The 21,298-nt window shown below is 48.0% G+C and overlaps 1 protein-coding gene across 4 annotated transcripts in view; it reads right to left on the bottom strand.

Moving 5' to 3' along the window:
• Nucleotides 1–21,298, bottom strand: part of LOC119658436 (protein amalgam) — a 174,249-nt gene that overhangs the window by 92,228 nt on the left and 60,723 nt on the right. The gene's annotated exons all lie outside the window — the stretch shown is intronic.

Below are 21,298 nucleotides of genomic sequence, written 5' to 3'. Positions count from 1 at the left end.
CAGCTCGGCTGTTTGCGGTTGGCCCTCCTAGTGGGAGTTTCATGGTGGTTGTAGTTGTGCTCAAGCGAGAAGAGTCCTTCGGGCCTTGGCGTGGTGTTGTGTTTCAACACGGGTGCCGCACTCCTTAGTTCAGTAGAGATTTCGGTAATTCTTGCATCCACCAGTATGAATGCTAAGCCATGCACTTGGTATAGACTGGTACCGTTGTTGCTTGTCTCAGCGGGGCTCTGATTGTGGTCACAAAATCAATCCGTGTATAAAGAGGATCGTAGGATTAAGTCTTCACGACAGCTAGCTACGTTAAACGCCCAAGAGCTTAACTGTCAGCGCAACTGAAGTCGAGGAGGCAATAAAACGAATTAAATCGGGGAAAGCAACAGGACATGACGGCATCGCATCTGAGCTCTGGAAAGCGAAGAGCTGGGACCCAACATTGTGGCTCAGTGAATTCTTTAACCGGGTTTTTCAGGACCACCTGACTGGCAAGAAAGAACCACTGTTCCAATATGGAAAAAGAAAGGTAGTCCAGCGAAATGTTCAAATTACCGTCCGATCCGGTTACTTTCCCATACCATGAAGATTTTTGAACGCATTCTTGACAACTATATTGGCGAAATCGTTGAAATAACCGTGAATCAAACCGGATTTGTCAAAAACTGCGGAACTACTGACGTAATACACACTGCGCGGTTACTCATGGAGAAACACCGTAAGAAGCATCGCCCTCTTCACATTGCCTTTCTGGATCTAGAGAACGTTTGACTGTGTGCCACATGAACTCATCTGGTATGCTTTACGAGAACACTTAATACCAGAAGAACTCGTGCGCTGGGTTCAACTGCTCTACCGCGATCTGAAAAGTAAAGTTCGAAGTATGACGGATGTATCTAAACCGCTTCGTGTCTTTGTTGGTGTTCATCAAGGAAGCACCCTCTCACCACTTCTCTTTGTTCTTGTTATGTACACCGTCACACGAGATATCCAACGTCCAGCGCCCTACACACTGCTTTATGCAGATGATGTTTCCCTAGCATCTGATAGCAAAAATGATCTAGAGCAACTTGTTCAAAAATGGAATGATCGCCTCATGCAACACGGTCTCAGATTGAATTTAAACAAAACTGAATTTTTGACGATCGATCCCCATGAAACAGGTACAATCACTGTCAGCGGCAGTGATCTGCCCAGAAGTGAGCGATTTAAATACCTCGGGTCAACGCTATCAGCCAATGGAGAACTGCGTTATGAAATTGCTTCACGCATTAACGCAACCTGGTTGAAGTGGCGTTCCACAACTGGTGTTCTTTGTGATCGACGTATCAACGAACGTCTCAAATCTCAAATTTACCGCAGTGTCGTCCGTCCAGTCGCTCTCTATGGTTCTGAGTGTTGGCCAACTATAAAAGACAATGAACGGCGTCTTGCGGTAATGGAGACGAAGATGCTACGTTGGACTAGTGGCGTCACACGTTTAGATCACATCCGAAATGACGATATCCGCGATCGTGGCGCCGAGAGAGGCGTCTTCGATGGTATGGTTGCGCAATTCATGCCAACGAGAATTCTCTTGCCAAGATTGGTCTGAACATCGAAGTCGATGGTAAACGACCAAAAGGCAGACCTAAGCAACGGTGGCTTGATACGCTGGATGGGGATTTGAAAGCCTCGAGATTGCACCCAAATAAGGCATTCGATAGAGCCAAATGGCGAAGCCGATCACGACGAGCCGACCCCGCTTGTGAACGGGACAAAGGCTGAAGAAAAAGAAGAAGAAAGCGAGGAGCAGCAGAGATCAACCCGCATCAAGGAAATGGTCCCAAAAAATACAAACCTGAACCCAAGAGCGTAGAAAACCCCGGCTGGTCAGGGACGAAGGCAGGAATCAGGAAGCCTGCCATTAGCTATGCTAGTGCGATCAAGGGCATTCGACTGGCCATACTGCCTAAAATGTTTCCTCAAAAAATACTCACTTGAGTAGGAAACCATCGAAGACCTTGTCGTCAGGCAGATGTGCAAGGGATAGACTACGAAACTTGTGTGTTTTCTAGGATGCACATTCGACCAGGTCATCTACTGGAGTGGATTAGGACCATAGTTCCTAAATTTCCAGGCTGAGAAGGGACGAAACTGTCAACATGTGCTAGGGGTGACATACCAGGAGCACACATGGTGGTAGTTTTTCTCCCAAAAGCCGAGATAATAAAAACGGAAGATCTCATGGGCCTCCTAATCGTTCAGAATAACGATCTCCATATGCGATTATGGAGAATCTTTAGAAGCAAGGTGGAGGGAAAGGGTAAACTCCTCACGATCGGGGTAGACGGCCGATCCCTGGAGCCAATCAAACGTCGGAGTTGCCATATCAGATATCGATTTGGCAATATAACGGTGTATGTGCAAAGCCGAACAAAGACACCTCAGAGGAGACACCGGATGAAAAGCATACCGAGGTCCCCGAAGAAGTCTCGAAAGCTATAGAGGTGGAAAAGACTGGTTCAATCAGGGAAGTAGACCTGCTACCTAATGAAGAGCAGAAGCTGGATGACCTTGACCAATGACTTCTCGGCTCCGACAGTGGAGAAGAGCTCCAAACAATAACGGAGCCAATAACCAGTACTAAGATAGCCCAGATAAACTTCCACCATGCGAGAGCTGCATCTCCGTTAATTGCAAGTGCAATTATTTAAAATAATAAAAACGTGTTTTCCCCATTCGCTAGTGTTGATTTTTATTTTTCAAATACCGATATTTCGGGAACCACTGTTAATGCGTCAGGTGACACAAGCTCGATGGCGCCATCAGAAGAAATAACGCTACCAAGATGGAGAAGTCGATCGTCACCCTCAATGTCCTGGTCATTTATAGAGATAAGGAGCGTGCGATGACCAGTGCACTGAGAACCTCAGTTCTGTTGGTGGTTGTTTCCAGTCCTTGCTTTTCTTTCCAAATCCGGTGGCATTGGACGTCGAACGTCACCGATAGCATGAAGCTATATTATCGGTGACAGAACCTTACTTGATTCCATTCTAAAGTACACCTTCAACTCAGCCTTCGTGAAATTGACGCACACTGTTCTAGAGTGATCCGCAGTGTGTTAATATGGCCAACGCATGGGAATTCAGAAGGAAAGCCAACATGCTCTCTGTCGATTAAGCATTTCAAATATTCTTTAATGCTCAACAGAATAATTTTAGTTATTATCTTCCACTCAGAAGGAACATGTCAGATTGCCAGGATTTACAGATAAGTGGAAGAAGCAACTGTGCAGAGACAACAGGAACTGCGCGAGGAGATTGTCAATCTTAGCGGCCCTGCCCCTTTTGAGCACATTAGTTGCCCAGATTATCTTGCTTTTGTTTGGTGGAGCTTCTTTTGTCATGGTGCACGTCACGTTGAAATTATCGAAATTTCCCACAGCTCCGGAGCTCAAGCTCAAAACGCTTGCTCTTACTCGCAGCGAAAATAAGAGCCATTAAATCACTATACTCCTCGATTCAACTTCATGTCGTGACCCTCAACCAGATCCTGTGAAATCAAATCGAGACATGGGTAACACCTGATTTCCACCGGAGGGAAAAACATTTGGTAACCCAGTGCTCATTAAAATTCTCTGATGAGCAGTTCAAAATGCATTTCAGCTGTTGAAGGACTACCAGGTCTCATAAGCGTTCCCTGTTAAACTTCAGAAGTCAAAACTCCCCAAGCTTGTGAGAAAATCCGAATGTGAGGCAGGCGACCACCCGATCGAAAGTCACCTTGACTTTCGGATCTCTCATCACAAACACAACGTCCCCTTTAGGACCTGGCTTGCCCCAACACAACCCCAGGATATCCAGCTAGTATGAATGAAGTACCCGCTGAAGTTGGAGAAAGGGAGCATTCTGAGGTGAATGTATATCGAAATCGAGAAGCGACATCACACTGGAAAATGCAATGATAAACCGTTGACGAAAACAAAAGGTCGTAACCCAACGATCAGTCCGATTCCGAGGCATGGTAGCTGTTTGTAAAGCATAAATAACTCCGCGATTTGCAGGTTGCTAGCCCAAGAATCCCAATCCCCTTTTTCGACAACCAGGGAATATTTTGAATGAATTCTGCAGTCGCCAGTGAATGAATGACATTCCTTCAGGAAGAAAGCTATTGATCGCGTATTATGCATTTTATACCCATGGATCGTTCCTTACACTTAGTCGTAGCTCAGACTAAATCGAACATGCAGAGAAATTTTCAACCCCCATGTCTTTTAGGGGCAATACAGCCTGGTGGCGATGAGTGTACAGGGTTTTCACACTATGAATTTGGGGTCATCTCCTTTGGGGTCTGTAATGCAACGGCAGATGGATATGGTCATTTCTGTGAAACTACAGTAGATAGTATTTGTATACACTGATGGCCTGCTATTAATTATAGAGACCTTGGATCGGTGCTTGTTATTCCTAAGGGTACCTTCTCTTTATGAATCACGCGGGCCTTACGGCGAATATATCTTTGGCGGATGGGCACATTCGCTTTGGATGAGGTCCAACACTTCTGTGATATTGCCAGCAACGCGACGGTTAGCGGCGATTACGACAAGGTACGTTGTCATTGGGTTTGAGGCTCTAGATCTAGTTTCGGACCTTGGTGTTGAGAGTGCATTCTTTCCAAAAGTCATGATCCTACAATCGTGCCTTCTAATTTTGGAATCCTAGCAGTCATGGACTCCTCTAGTTTTTTGGTCAAGACTTTATAGCACGCGCAAGACATATCATACAATAATATATAATTCTCCCACTGCTGATTGAGTCTTTTTTTGTGGATAAGATAGATAACAGTAATTGACCACTCGCGTGGCATATCCTTTTGATCCCAGCCATCGTGGACCATATTGAAGATGACATTTTTCGCCCATTGGTCGACTTGCCCAACAATTTCTTCTGGAATCTTTACAATCATCATCATCATCATCAACGGTGCAACAACCGATATCCAGTCTAGGCCTGCCTTAATAAGGAACTTCGGACATCCCGGTTTTTGCGCTGAATTCCACCAATTCGATATTCCTAAAAGCTGTCTGGCGTCCTGACCTACGCCATCGCTCCATTTCAGACAGGGTCTGCCTCGTCTTCTTTTTCCACTATATTGCCCTTATATGCTTTCCAGGCTGGATCATCCTCATCCATACGGTTTAAGTGACCCGCCTACCGTAACCTATTGAGTCGAATTTTATCCACAGCCAGACGGTCATGGTATCGCTCTCTTCTCTCTCCTTTACCTCTCCCCTCCCCTCTCTTTACAATCCCCGGCACTTTATCCTTTTCTAGCTCTAGTTGGAAAATTCTGTATTAATGTGTTGTTTGTCAACTGGTAGTCTGGTAGCTTCAAGTGCTTGAGTTGCTGGTGGAAGATAAAGTAAGTATTTTTTTTGAACCACCCGGATCTGAAGACCATCAAAAACTCTAAAAACATATGCTTGCTTGGAATGTGTGGGTGGTACCAACAACTACCTTTCGCTGGTTGCTTCACTAGCAGGCATGCTGCATGAAAAGCGTAAGCTTTGCTTGTCTGGGAATGCTGCCTTGCCTTTCACGATCTGATTTTACCAAACCTTTCTGCATCCATGGTGCCACGAATCAATATGCTTCTGGAGCAGAAAGAGGATGAAGGAGTGCCTACTCCTCCTCCTACTCCTCCCTACCAAATCTCAGAGAAACGATTATGTTACTGAGGAAAAACGTTTGATACTGTAGGAGGGAGCGCAGAAATTCGGAACGTCAGCTAAGATATTTAAAGTAGTGACAGAGCATGCTACACCTAAATGGCTGATAACGCAGTCAGGCCTTCATGGTGGACTAGATTTTTAATGAATGCAGTTGGAAAAGGATTACTTACATGGCTTTCGAGGCAGCAACTTTGATGCTATGTAAGAGGCCAAGTGTAGCTCCCTCCAGTGCCTTAGAGTGAACGAACGGACGCGTTTCTTACCAGGGCAGAGGCAAATCGCCAGACGCTGCATCACCTCCTGCTTTAACCCGAAGTATAGGCGGATTTACGCTCAATATAATTCGTAATCACGTCATGTCCTGCGAATTATATAAAGCAGCATTTAACATCTCCGAACCGCTTTGGTCATGTTGCACGCGAGACAGAGGTGAGGCAGAATCTGACGATCTGCCTCTGCCCTGGTAAGAAACGACAAAGCCGTCTTGGCCTACTATTTTTTTGGAAGACAGACTCCCGACTGTGTTCTGTTGCTCCTCCTACATATGTTCTTCCTGGTTCAGTTAAATAAGGAGCTCTCAAAAAGGGGGCTTCCAACAGAACACAACGTGACATAATGTTAAAATATCGGATATTCCCTGGCAGAAAACTTAACTTCTGATTGAATAGCAAACTGCGTGATTTTTTCTCGAATCTCCATCAAACAGTTGTCCAGAGGGTATAAGGTAAATTTTTTTGTTAAGGATATATGAGAATCCTGAGTCCGCATCCACTTGATGACGGACCGGACCAAAGTTTTCCAAAAAGGTTGACAGATGGTTTCGTCTGATGAGTTGCCTGGTTTAGGTCTGAATTTACGACGGATCTCACTTCAATGTGTGTGTGTGTGTGTGTGTGTGTGTGTGTGTATGGTGGGGAGAAGCTACAGCTTCCGAGCACTCAGGCCGTGTTGGCCCATTGTACTCGCGTCCCCCGTCTAACGGAATATTCCGGATTCGTTAACGTATCGTAGGATTTGCGTTAGTGGATGTGATGCTACCCGTCGTAATTGGAGAACATCGACACCAAAGATCTGATGCCTGATGCGTCCATAGGCGGGGCATTTTCATAGGAAATGCTCCGTGGATTCCGCTTCCTCATTACAGGAGGGACACGTATCATCTTCGGTAATTCCTATTCTAAACAGCCCAGCTAGTGAATTATGGCCTGTCAGAATGCCCACAATACACCTGCAAGTCCTCCTGCTTTTCGACAGGATAAACTTTGCGGTACGTATGTTGGGTTCTGGCAGGAAAAGTTTGGTGTGTCGAGCAGCATTTAGGCTCTGCCACCTGTCATTATGGGAAACTTGTTCCCAGTTTTTGAAAACAGATTTAGCCAATGCTACTGATACCCCAATTGCTGGCTCCGGTCCCTGCATAGGGGAGATTGACCCCTCTTTCGCTAAAGCATCCGAGATTTCATTTCCCTCTATGCCACAGTGACCAGGTACCCAGAGTAGTTCCACCGTATTGAATCTAGACATAGAGTTCAAACGGTTTCTGCATTCCTGAACGATTTTCGAGGTGATCAAAGGACTGCTCAATGCCCTCAGTGCAGCTTGACTGTCACTGCAGATTGCGATGCGCCTGCCCTTCAACCGCTCGTCAATCACCCAGTTTGCCACCCTTAGGATCGCATAAACTTCGGCTTGAAAAACCGTTGCATATTGTCCCAAAGGAAAAGCCCACTTCTCGTTTTTATTCGAGAGGTAGACTCCGGCTCCAGAACCCAAATCTGTTTTTGAGCCATCGGTGTAGAAGACTTCCGTATATCCCTCCACGCATTCCTCTGGGTCTTCCCAGTCCTCTCTACGCTTCAGGGTAACTACATATCTTCTACCAAACAGATGTATGGGGACACGAGAATCGGAAGGCATTGTAAGAATTGGATTCAGTCCTCCCAATAACTCTTCCAATGCTCTGTGCCCCCCACGTCCGTTGTTTTCCCATAGATCTAATCGAATTAGCCTATGAGCTGCTCTCATTGCAGTGCTTTGAATAAATATATCCAGGGGCTGCAAATTGAGTAGTGCATTCAGAGCTGCGCCGGATGTCGTGCTCATGGCACCAGTGATACCCAGACAAACAGTTCTTTGCAGTGCAGCTAGTTTACGGTGAAAACCTTTTTGTCTCACCTTAACCCACCACACTATGGATGCATATACGAACATCGGCCTAATGATGGCAACGTATATCCACATTACCACATGAGGCCTGAGTTCCCATGTCGAGGCAAAGGTCCGTCTGCACAGCCCATAAGCTGTGAGAGCTCGTTTCATCTTTACCTCTATATGTTTATTCCAAAGAAGTTTTTTATCTAGAGTAACCCCCAGGTATTTCACTTCTTCGGAGAGTTGAAGGGTAGTACCCCTCATCTCAGGGAGACAAAGTCCATCCAGTTTTCTCCTTTTTGTGAATAAAACCATTGTGGTTTTATTGGGATTAACTGACAAACCATGTCTAAGGCACCAGCTGTCTATCAAATCAACGGCCCGCTGTATATTCCTACACACCGTTTCAAGATCCCGATCAACAGCAAGTACAGCCACGTCATCAGCATAAGCTTGAGCGTGTATTGGCAAATTTTGCAGTTCGCATAGTAGTGAGTCGATCAGCATACTCCACAGAAGCGGCGAAAGCACACCTCCTTGGGGGCAGCCCTTCGTTGCCTCCGTAGTCAGGTAGCGATTGACCCCTACCTCAGCGCACAGCAATCTTTGCGTTAGCATAGCATGGATCCACTTAATTAAAGCATCATCAACACCATGCGCTCTGGCGGCATCACAAAGTTTTTGAAAAGGCGCACAGTCAAAAGCCCCTTCAATGTCCACGAACAACCCCATCGCGTACTCACCATTCAAAGTTGCATCCTCTATCTTTGTGACCAAAGAATGAAGAGCAGACTCACAGGACTTTCAACGTTGGGAAGCATGTTGGTTTTCACTAAGGTGACGTTTTCACGAATGTGACGCTCCACCAGTCTCTCCAAACCTTTCAGCAAGAATGAAGTCAAGCTGATCTGTCTGAAGTTCTTTGGATTAGAATAGTCATCTTTCCCAGGTTTTGGTATGAAAACTACCTTAACCTGTTGCCAAGAAGAAGGCACGTAGCCCAGAGCAAGACATCCTCTTAGAGGTCGCTCTAAATGCTCCATACCCTCCTTTAGCATTGCCGGATAGATGCCATCCATGCCAGGTGCTTTGAAATGTTCAAAGGACAGTATGGCAGCTATCACCTTTTCATGGGTAACAACCGCTTTCGCAGTGTTCCAGTTCCTCTTGCAACACTTGCGTGTTGAAGGGGTTGCAAGAACCGTCAACTCTCCCCCTACCACTTCCCTCACCCGTTCTCCCGGGTGGTGTACTTCCAGGAGGGTCTGTACTGAGTCCAGTCTGGAGCTCGTGAAAGTACCGTCGGGTTTTCTAAGAGAATCCAACTTGGCCGACTCATCCCTTTTGAGGACTCTGCACAGCCTTGAAGTCTCCCTTTCGCCTTCCAGTTCCTCACAGTACGCTCTAAAGGAGTCTCGTTTCGAGCAACTCACGAGCCTCTTATATTCACGTTGTGAGTTCCTGAAATTTAACCAGTCTTCGTTCTTGTTACTTTTGCAAGCACGATTTAGAAGTCGCCTGGTTGATTTCCTGAGTTTTTGCAGTTCTCGGTTCCACCAAGGAACTGTTTTACCGCTTTGGCCTCGGGAAATAGGACAAGCCCCTTCATAACACTCTAAAAGTGTGCCGTTCAGAGTTTTCAATTCATCTTCCGGCACCAAAGGAGTCCTTAGTCGCCTAGGAAACTGTACTTTATTGCCAAGAAGTTCATTGAACTTTGCCCAATCCGTTTTCCTAGGGTTCCGTCTTTGTACTGCAGACTGTTCGCCCGCAATAGTCAGATTGAATTCTAGATATCGGTGATCTGACAGTGAGACCTCGTCTAGCACTCGCCAGTGTGTAATCACCTCTAACAATTTTGGGGTACAGATTGTTAGGTCAATTACTTCGCTTCTTCTCGGTCCCACGAACGTAGGAGCGCACCCCACGTTTGCAGTCATAAGACCAGCTGAAGTGATGAAATCAAATAGCTTCTCTCCTCTTGGATTGCATTTGCTACTGCCCCAACAAATATGTTGAGCATTCGCATCGCAACCTATTAAGAGTTCGAGACCACTTGATTCTGCATACGCCACCAGATCCCTAAGTTCTTGCGTCGGTGGAGGATACAAAGAATCATAGGGTAAATAAGCGGAGGCAACTATGATGTTTTTCCTCTCGCCATTTATCTGGTATTGTATGATGACCGTAGCTAAGTCCTGGGAACAATATTGTCTCAGCATAGTTGCCTCTAACCGCCTTGACATCAGGACGCAAGCTCTCGGACTTATGGATCTTTCGTCGTAGAAGATCCTAGCCCCCTTTACTGATCCAATGCCACAGATTCTGTTAAATCGAACCCACGGTTCTTGCACCAGAAAGATATAGGGGAAATCCTGCAGCTTTGTCATTCTCGCTGCCAACAGGTAGGAGGGAACTTTGGCATGCTGCAGGTTGATTTGACCAATCTTTATGTTTTTCGACATAAACTTAGTCTATTGTCTTATGGAAAACACTTAGAAGCGTATGCGGCAGTCCGCGTATGACGGGGTTTCCCCCACACCGTACCGCCAGAGACTCGATCCCCTCGTGATTGATTTCTCTGAGAAAAGCCGTACTTGGGAGTACCGCAATTCCCATGTTCTCATCCACGAAAGATCTCACCTCATCCCGCAGAGCATTCGTCTGTTTTCTACTTAGCACCTTACTTGGTTTGCGGTGTCCGGGTTGCATAGATTCGATCACTCGAACTGGCATCAAGTCAGTTTCGTTCACGTCTCTCCTTCCGCCTGTTCCTTGGAAGGTGTAAGAGAAGTTACTAGCAGGTAGGATTCACTCTGTAGTCCCTTCCCCAGTGCGAGCCCCCATACGGGGGTTCCGCCCCTGTATGCACTATCCTCCGCGCACGTCTCCATTGTGGGAGAACGCACCGAAGATGCTGCAATTTGCTCTATGTTGTGTGAGTCGAAGACCATCATTGTCGTTCGCTCTCAAAATGGAGATGATGCCCTACAGTTTCCTGATATGACTGAATTTCAGTCTATATAGGAAAAAGTGGAGCACCATATGGTGACTTCCCCTGAGCACATTCAGACTCTGTTGGTCCAGTTCGAATACCAAGTTGAAGCCCTCCACGTTTGTAGATTGGTCCTTCCTGGCATTCATGAACTTTACCCTCCAGTGCCCAAAGTCCATGCCCGGGTTCTGTTCACCCAGCAAGCGGATGATGTCCTCTGCCTTGCTTCGAGGGCCCGGCAGCCAACATCCGACATGTTCTGTCCTGCGTAGCTCAGTGTTCACAATAGTGAACTTGGGCCGACCGCCAGAACTCAAAGTTGGGATTACCTGCTGGAGCCACTTTAAGGCAGCCTCGTCAGCGCACTCCAAATGTAGAAGCCCATCACGAAAACCTTGATCGTTAAATCGCGGCTTCGTTCCAGGTTCCATCATTTTCTTCCACAGGCATTCCTGGAGGATGGTAAATTGTCCCTCTGACATTTTGCCATCCTTGGAGGAAACTCCCACGGCAGCAGTCACAACAGAGGCCGCAGCTTGTGCATACGTCCTCTTCCTTCCCGCCTTCGTGTTCGTATTCCTGTGGGAGGGACCAGCTTCATTGAGATCTCTCTCGCTGATTTGATCACCTCCCGGCACACCGGTCCGAATCCCCGCGAGACGCGTGGATGTAAGCCCTGGTGCGGAGCACAATAAAGCGTCGGCCACAGCAGATGTGTTGGTCTTACGCTTCTTGCGCGCATTACCGCTGACTGAAGAGTCTGGTGCGTCCAGTGTGGATCTTACCGGGGTTTCCAGTTTATCCCCACCTTCCGCCTGAGATTCCGCTACCTTGCGTCCGATTTCTCTGGGCGTTACCGCGCCTAGTGGTACAGCCACGTCCATGTCCTCATTCCCAAGGTGCTTCATCTTCCTTCGCAGTGCTCTCTTCTGCCGTCGGCTTAGGGCCTTTCCAGGTTCACGGTGTTCGGACCGCTTGGATCCATTTCCACATACTGTCGTTGAACCAGTAGCGTCCACGTCACCAGCTTCCCGTTCTTCCGCTCTTCCCAGTAAGGATGGCGAAGAAGGTTCTGACAGGCAGGATTCAGCCTGTAGTCCCCCCTCCTTAGTGGCCGCAGTTCCCTTCTGCCGGGCTTTTCTCTTCCGCTTGCGAGTAGATTTGGGCTGTAGTACCGCGGACGGGCCGGCCATAGTCGGATTTCCAGTTTCTCCCAATTTGAAAGTTTCCGTACTTTCCTTTCTGGCTAACTTCGCCGTAGGCACCAAGTGCAAACTTTCCACTGAGTCGGAAAGCATGCCTTCTACAGATTGCTCTATAGGCAAATATGAATGTGGTGAGGCCTCCAAAATCCGCGCCTCGGCCGCGACATGATTGCTCATGGTCGCGGGTGGATTCGAAGTCTATGACTTCTTACCACTTGAAGAGTTTATATCCATCGTTTCCATATTCATATTTTTGGACACCCTTAGTGTAGTAGTAAACTACTACAGGCTCCCCCACCACGACAAGGTGGTGTCCGAGGGGGAGCACTTTAATGTAATTCGCACTCATTTCGTGTTTGCGATTATATGCAAACGGAGCGATTACTACCTGTCGCTACTTTGGTCACACTGCTCTCAGCGCCGAGGTGAGGCAGCGTCTGATGAGTTACTTCTGCCTTGGACGAAACCGCCAGTTAACTTTTTAGGTAAAATTTGTGAAGAAGAAAAGGCGACCCTGTAAAGTCGTTTGCCAAATTGTGTGGAACATACGTTGCAGAGGAAGTGCCAGAAACTTAAGTTGACATCTTAAGCTGGTAAGCTCACCTCTTTTAGGCGCACCTTTTAACCAGTAAAAGAAGAGCATTCAAGCGGGTCATGATGGTCCTCAAATCATTAAATTTATTACAGGGTTCTCTAAAAACCTGTAGGCATGAGAATGTAACGAATTTGGTCAAACAAAGTTGGGAAATCCCTTGTAATGGCTGATGCTCTCGGTTAACTTATCGCTTTTGTCGATAGCTCCCTGACGGAAAAAATAACTTAAGAAGTATGCTGTCTTCACGAGTATACCACAGGGTTCTGCACTGGGCCCACTATTGCAGTTCTTTTATAAAATTATACACAACAATATATCCAACCTGGCCCAGACAAGGACGATCCCTAACTTGGGAGGAATACCGTATAACTTGATTTTGATTAGGCCTGAGGAGAGGAGAGAAGAAGGAAGATTTGGTGTTCAAAGGTCAAAATAGGAACACAGAACGAAACACTTTAAAAATAAAAGACTGACCCACATAATTTTCACCCCAGGTCCGGATCTTGTCTGCCGAGAGCAGTTATGAAAATGATCAGATCGAACTGACCTCATTACCGAAGGGAACAAAGTCTAAAGAACAAGGAGTAATGAGCCTCGTAGCTAATTGAAAAACTTTACGGCTTTCATTATTTCCTTGATATTACGAATCACAAAGACTTTCCGCTGTGGTAAAAAACACTTGTAAAAGCTGACAACTTACCCTGGCGTTTGCATAGCACAGTTTCCCTGGCGCTATTTTTTTACAGAAAAGGATATATTGCCAAATTCCTGTTCCCGAACAAGTTTTTCTTACCCATAAAACTATAATTCCTTCAAATCAAACCCTGAGTTTCATTTCGAGCTCCACGTTACCTTTAAGACCGTTTCACGTTTTTTATGTTCTCCCACCCTCGAACAAAACTTATCCATCGATTATCGAACGTGTCCTCCCCTTGTCATAGGGACTATCCAAGAGCTGGCCATGAAACAAAATTTCCATTTGATTGAGTCCAATTTGAAAGAAGAAGTAATAATTCCTGAAAAGGTGCCACTCTCTTTTCTCAGGTACGTCCACAAATAAGGGAGGAAATAAAAAACGCCAAAGCCACATGAAATCTGTAGTTACGGATGAGTATGTTTGCGAAATATTTTCACAACACATATCCTTCGTAATAAGATTACACTGACTGCTATGTTATAGAATTTATCCGCTTCTGAAGGAACGATCCCCTTTTCGGTCTGACGCATATTATTACGAAGGGAAATCTTCTTATCTCAGCAATAATTTGATCCTTTTTAAACTGGGGAGAGGCCTACAATTCCGGCTGGATAGAAAGTCGTATGGGAAATGTAGAGGGAAATGGCCGTTGAATGTTTATAGAGAAGTGATTATGACTCCCATGTATCATAAGGATACAGTGTCCTTGTGTATATTTCACTATATTTGCTAAATTTAGAAATAGATACGTATGAAAGTGAGCATGTATGCAGATTAATGGAAATAAAAAATAGTGGATTTAGATTATTCTGTCAAGGGAAGAAAGCGGCCAGGGTGGGGGGAGGAATTAGAGCAAAAATATCACTGCGCATAGAATATGTTTTTTTTTGGGAGTAGGGTAGGTGAATGCGTTTACGCACAGAGTGTTGGACTCCCGCAACAGCACGCTGGCGGACTACCAACTAAACACCTCCCTGTCATCAGAGAACTAGCCTGGAACCGTTTGACACATTACTTCGGGCTAGCCCTCCCGTTCTCCCGGCTTTGGGAGCCTTCAGGTCAGGGAATTCCCTTCACCAACGGGAGGGGAGGGGAGGAAGGGAGTTGTTAGTTCAGGGAACCCCTTTCCGTCCGATCCCTCTGCCGGTCGAGTTCAATCTTCTTCGTAGTAAGAAGAGCCCGAACATAATGCGCAATACGATTCCAGCTGCTCCGAGAGAGCTCCCCTGTGTCTGCATAAAGCTGCTGGCGGAGGCCGTCCCACCTCTCGCAAGAGCAAAAGGTGTGTTCAGCGTCATCCGCCACTCTATTGCAGAACACACAATCAGGAGATCGCGCCTTCCCAACCCTGTGCAGGTAAGACTGAAAACTCCCATGCCCACTTAGAAGTTGGGTGAGGAAGTAATCAATCTCACCGTGCTTTCTGTTCAACCATGGGTCTAATTTGTCGATGAGCCGCGCAGTCCACTTGTCCCTTGGCTCATTTTGCCAAAAAAGTTGCCACTCGTTAAGGGTGCGTTGACGTTCTTCACGGGCAACCACTTCTCTTAAGTTTTCGCTCTTACGGCGGTAGATAGCTTTGCGCTCCTTGGCAAGGAGGGCAACGGGGATCACTCCCGCAATCACCATCACAGCCGGTTCGGAGACCGTGCGATAAGCAGACGCCACTCGCAAAGCTCCCCGCCTCTGCACTTGAGCGAGGCGCTTACGATGCACCTCCTTGTCAAGGGCATCAGCCCATACCTCCGCACCATAGAGAAGGACAGACTGCGTTGCTCCCATGAGAAGACGTCTCCTAGTTGATATAGGGCCGCCGACATTCGCCATTAGCCGACTCAAGGCCGCGACTCCTGCTGCAGCCCTGTCCGCTGCTGCTTTGATTTGCTCGAAGAAGCTCATCTTCGAGTCGAGCATTAAACCAAGGTTAAATACCTACCTACCGCTGGTTTTGACTCTATAGTCAACTCGCCGATCGATATGGGACGCTAGGTCGGGATTCTCTTTCTGGTCAGGATGACTACTTCGGTTTTTTCCAGCGCAAGGTTGAAACCGCGAGCAGTCATCCATCCGCTTACCCGTCGCATCAATATGCCAAGTCTGCTTTGCGCCTGTTCAACAGTGCGTCCGGCAACAAGTGCCGCAACGTCGTCTGCATAACCGACCAGGCGCGACTCTTCAGGCATATCGAGTCTCAGCAGACTATCGTAGGAAGCGTTCCAGAGGTCCGGCCCTAGGATGGATCCCTGCGCTACTCCCGACGTGATTTCCATCCTCCTCTGGCCCTCTAGCGTCTCATAGAACAGGGAGCGGTCTTTCATATAATCCCTCAATATCCGCAAGAGATAGCTTGGCACGTGAAAGGAGTTCTCTAGTGTGCCTAGCATATCTGTCCATCTTACGGAATTGAAGGCATTTCTGACATCAAGCGTTATGAGGAGCACTATCCGTCGAGATCGGCGGCTGTGTGCCCCGGCTCGATTAAACGCATCTACGACCTCCATAACAGCATCCACTGTAGATTTCCCTGTTTTAAACCCGAACTGCCTTGCGGATAAGTCCCCGGCAGCACGGATCGCTTTAGCGAGTCTACCCCTGATGAGCTTCTCGAGCACTTTTCCGGCCGTGTCAAGCATACACAGCAGTCGGTATGCAGACGGGAGCTCCGGGTCTCCTTTACCCTTATTGATCAACGCGAGTCTGGCCACTTTCCAGCGACAAGGAAAAATGCCCTCCTTCAAGCACGCGTTGAACGCTTCGAGCAGCAATTCTGGCCGTTGGCGGAACACCAGTTTGTAAACTTCCGCCGGGATGCCATCAGGAGCTGGCGCCTTCCTGTTTTTCATAGTGAGATCCGCTTCTTCGAGTTCTCCCATTGTGAAAAGGGGGCAATCCACGACGCTTTCCGCGCTGTTTACATCAACCCGTACAGGGTGTCTGGGGAACAATGCCCGCACAATGCGGCCCATCTGGTCGGTGCTCAATATGCAGGGCTTCCGCAGAGCCCCGATTTTCCGAGTGACAAGCTTATAGCCAAGTCCCCACGGGTCATCATTCACCTCATTAACAAGCTTTTGCCAGCCGCGAGCTCTGCTTTTATTTATAGCGCTGCGGAGTCTCCTTTTTGCTGATCTATATTGTGCCTTTATGGCACATGCCTCCTCGTTGGCGTACAAACGTTGTGCCAAACGGCGGAGCTTATGACACTCCTTCCGTAGGTCGGCAATTTCCGCCGTCCACCAGTACATAGAAGGCTTGTCGCGCCTGGGGCCTCTCCGGGGCATGGAAGCCTCACACGCCGTCGTTATCAGGTTCATCATTGAATTTACGACGGTGTCAGCTGCGACACCACCACCCCCCGGAGTGCCCCCCAGCGCGGCCCGACCTGCACCAAGAGCTTCGACGAACCTTCCGATGTTCACCTTCGCGACATTCCACACGCAGTTGGAACGTCGTGTTGGTGCTCGCCGGCAAGTAGCGTCAAACACTTCGAACGCAATGTACTGATGATCACTTGCCGAGAAGTCTTCTAGGACTCGCCACCCGTCCACCGATGATGCCAGAGATTCCGACGCAAAAGTGATGTCGGGAATGCTTTCTTCACAACCTGGGGGCCGAAACGTTGGCGTGGATCCGGTGTTTAAAATTACGAGCCCGGTTCTCGCCGCCATTTCCAGAATCCGTTTCCCTCTGGAGTCTGATTGAGGCATGCCCCATTCAAGAGCCCTGGCATTAAAATCATCGCCAACCAGGATTCGTCCCTCCGTGCTCGAAACGGCGTCTTCCAGAGCATCAAGCCGGCGCTGAAAGTCCGGAATCGACTCATTCGGCGTAAGGTAAACGCTAAAAAACGTTATCCCTAAACACTGGATCCAGACAAATCCGTCCCCCCGGCCTTCGGCAAGAACACGAAGTCGAAAGCCGTCCCGAACCCAGATGGCAGCGGTGCCCGATAAGTCGAGATACCATGAGGACGGGTCCTTGTTTCGATATTGCTCGCTAATCAGCACTAGATCAGCATTTACTTCCGCAGCGAACTGTGCTAGCAACTGGTGAGCGGTTGCACTCCGGTGCATGTTAATTTGCAAAATGCGGATCATGGCGTTCGCATCCTAGCCCTCTCCAATTCCGCCCTGAAGATTGGACACCGTCCCGAGCCCGCAGTGTGTGCGACGCTTTCGCCAGACGCGCCACGATCCCTGCAGAGAACACAACTCTCGCTTTCCTTGCAAGTCTTCGCTTGATGACCCGCTTGGCCGCATCTCCGGCATGCTGTCCTCCTGTCCGGACCCTTGCAAGCTGCTGACGTGTGTCCATAGTCCAGACACCTGTAGCACTTGGTGGGGACTATCCGCATTCGTACCCTGCGTACTACCCATCCGATTTTGATTCTCCCGCTGTTAAGGAGTTTCCTCGCATATTGCTCGGGGACATCCACCACGGCAAGTTTTTGGCCTCGAGCATTTACAGAGGTAATACCTACCCGGGCATTGGTTACCTCTGGACACTCACGCTTTAGCGCCTCCTCTACTTCGACCTTTTCTGTGAGGCAGTCAAGATCCCGTATTTCTAGAGAGCACATGGGTTCTAGGCTGGAAACAAGAGCCTTCTCCCCCAATAGCCCCTTGACCGCTTCGCAGAACGTGCTCTTGCTGGTCGTCTTTGGGCCCAGTTCGACGAGAACTCCACCACTCCTCGTTTTCCGTATCGAAGACACCTCTGCTCCGTTCTCCTCGGGTTTCATCCTGTGGCGGATTTCACTAAGGACTTCCGCAAATGTCTTGCCTTCCGTCGGCTTAATGAGCAGAGCCGACGTGTCTCTGGCGACGGAGTCCGTTGTTTCTTTTTATCTTTTTTCGCCTTCTTTTTTGGGCCTTGAAGACTACTTCGACAAAGTCTCCTTCAGGCACGTCGTCCTCTTTCCGCTTTTTCCCCTGTTCGCTTTGCAGAGGGCTATCTGCAGTCCGTTTGACGCAAGCAGCATTCTCAGCGGGGAGTGCGACTGTTTCTGCTCTACAATCGTCTTCCGCTGCTCTCCACGTGCGTCTATAAAAGGAAATGCGATCCAGTAGTTCCTCCAGTTCCATCAGCCCGTTTTTGACGCCTCTGCTGACGTTTCTCTGAAGGAACGTTGCTGACCGCATTCGTTTCACCACTGCTGCGCACTTTCTGATGAGCCTTTCCTCTTCGGCTCTAGCGAGGACAGTCGAATGCACTTCCACTCGATTTGTGTCCAAATCCATCTGCTCAGGACTAACGTTTCTCACTGAGCTTACTTCCAAAACAGGGGCACTGCAAGGTAATGGAGTTGCCATCTCGGCACGGTCAGTCGCGCCACTTGATGAGGCTTCCTCTTTATTTGGGCGCCCCGGTGTCTCATCGGGTATATCAGCCCTCGTTGCCTCTTTCACTGATCGCTGCGGTGAACGACGCATTTTTGTGCTCCGCCCAAACGCACCCAGCTCCTTGTCTGTTGTTTCGTCGTTTTTTTTTATAATTTTCAGAATGTTCTTCATGAAAAAGGTACCAGCGCATCGTGTGCAAGGGAGCGGGCCGCAATAGTCAAGAACGGGTATACACTCGGGGACACAGCCCCTACCCCAGTTCCCTGAGGCCTGACCTACGCTTAGCCGATCCCGGAATTCACGGACGGATCAGCGCTCGCTCGGGGCAACGCGGTCTACTAACACCGGTTCAATGCACACTTCCCGACCATGGTGCCGAAGGGGCTGGCTCCTGATACACGTCGCAACTACCACCTTGGCAGAGCTACGCTCACATCACCCCGTCGACGCCGACAGAGAGTTGTCGACGGCTCCGGAGACTCCCAGTGTGTCCCGACGTGTACCGGTCATTCGCGGTTCGCTCTTCACCGAGAAGCTTTCTCGAGGCTACTACCTAGGACGCAGGTATACTGCCAGCTAGGGGGCAGAACTACTTACTCGGGCACCTCGGGGACGTCACACCCCGTATCGTAAGCGACCCGTTTAAAAATCGCTAACGACCCGAATATGTAAGGAATGTTTTGGTGAACCTAAATTTAAAGTATTAAGAAATTCAGAGAAGCAGTGCTAGACTCTTCTTGATTTATTATTATTATTCTGTTAAGGGAAAGTCGCACCGCGTCCTTGAAGAACTATTGTGCCCCTTTCACTGGTTATAGTGTACCTATTGATCATAGTATCTCAAGCAGGCCTATAACCGTTAGGAACCTTAGTATGTTCTCCACTTCCAGATCTTTCAGCTTTGCATCTGGTATTAAATGTGCTCCCAGATGCCTCGACCTACTTTGCACAAGTGCCGGACACTGTCCCAGGACGTGTAAAGAGGTTTCGTCCTCCTCCTCACAAAACCTGCAGGCAGTGTCCGTAGATATCCCTAGCTTCCCTAGGAACCAGTGAGAATTCCCACTATGATTCGGAGGTTCTTTTTGGTGAGGTTTAAGCAATCCTTTGTGCGCATGGGTTCGTATCCCCCAATAAGCACCCTGGACTGATCCATCCTTGATAGGCCCGCCCAGTATAGTTCCCTCAACCGTTCCTTTTCATTTCTTCGATTCATAGCCATGAAACCGTTTCCGATTCCACAGAGAGGTTCTGACCCGTGTAAAGGCGTCCCTGCTCCCTTCTTGACTAGTTCGTCCGCTGCTTCGTTGCCTTCCAATCCAGCATGACCTGGAACCCAAAGTATCCAGACCTTGTTGGACGAGCCAAGTGTATTCAGTCTGTCAAGGCATTCCCATACCAGTTTAGAGTTCACCTGGTTGGACCTAAGTGCCTTGATCGCTGCTTGGCTATCGGTGAGAATAGCTATGTTCTGCCCCTTTAGTTCCTTTGCAGATTAAAGGAGGCACATTTGTCTATGGCGTATATTTCCGCCTGGAATATGCTATTGTACCTGCCCAATGGCTCAAAGTACATTTTCCTTGGACCAATGATACCGGCACCAGCTCCATCTGCTGTGAGGGTCAGTGTACCAAGTAATGTGTTGCTGGTTTAAGCCGTATGTAGCAGCCTCGCTCTCCCAGTTTGCCTTGTTACCCCAATGTGTTTCAAACTTTTTATCGAAGTGAAACCTCGTTGTCATGTTATCCCTTGGTATCAGTAATTCGGGATACCGCCTAGAAAGAATATCAATCTTCCTTCGATTAAGTTATTTAAGTTTCACCGCTAAATTGTAGTGAGTCAGGCCGAGCGTTGACCGACCAACAGATAGTTTTCTATAAATATTATATTAAGGAATTCTACTGTGGTCCAGAATTTGAGTCGAACATTTGAAGGATTCGGTGTTTAGCTGTTGGAATTCTTCTATCCGGTATCCGGTCTAGGCCTGCCTTAATAAGGAACTCCAAACACTCCGGTTTTCTGTAGGCTTAACCAGCTTTACGCAATAACAGTAGAATTTAGTGTTTCCATACCTCAGGGGGGATCCCATCCAACACAAGCCTGCTTCAAACACCAACAAATATATTCGCCCTCGACTTAATAGCCAGCTTAATGACTTTATTTGGTATACCGTCAAGGCCCGGTTCTTTATTGTCTGCTAGCCTATCGCGAATCCCCAGCACTTCTTTCATCATCTCGCCTAAGATACCGCTGAAGAAAGAACCCAAGAACACGGGAGAATCAGGTGAGAGGTGCCGAACGTCGAGTGAAAGCAAAATGATGGTTCTCGATTACTTTGGGCAAGTTGGTAAAGTCGACTTAAAACAGGCAGTTGCGGCGGTAATGGACACCGGTAAAAAGAAGCCGGAGAGTAGGAGTTGCGAGTTTAGGGTAGTCAGCTCTGACAGCGGAGAAACCATCGAAGACAGGAGGAAAAGGGATTCCACGAACAGTATGAAGGACGAGCCTTTTAGTTCACCTGTTGTAAGGGAGGCTGAAAACAAACGAATAACTGATGAGTTCATTCGCATTTTATTGAGGAGTGGCGGTCATTATGGAGTACAGCAAAT

Source organism: Hermetia illucens, chromosome 5, assembly GCF_905115235.1.
Source record: "Hermetia illucens chromosome 5, iHerIll2.2.curated.20191125, whole genome shotgun sequence".
Classification (NCBI taxonomy): domain Eukaryota; kingdom Metazoa; phylum Arthropoda; class Insecta; order Diptera; family Stratiomyidae; genus Hermetia; species Hermetia illucens.
This window is presented reverse-complemented; position numbering and strand designations above follow the sequence as displayed.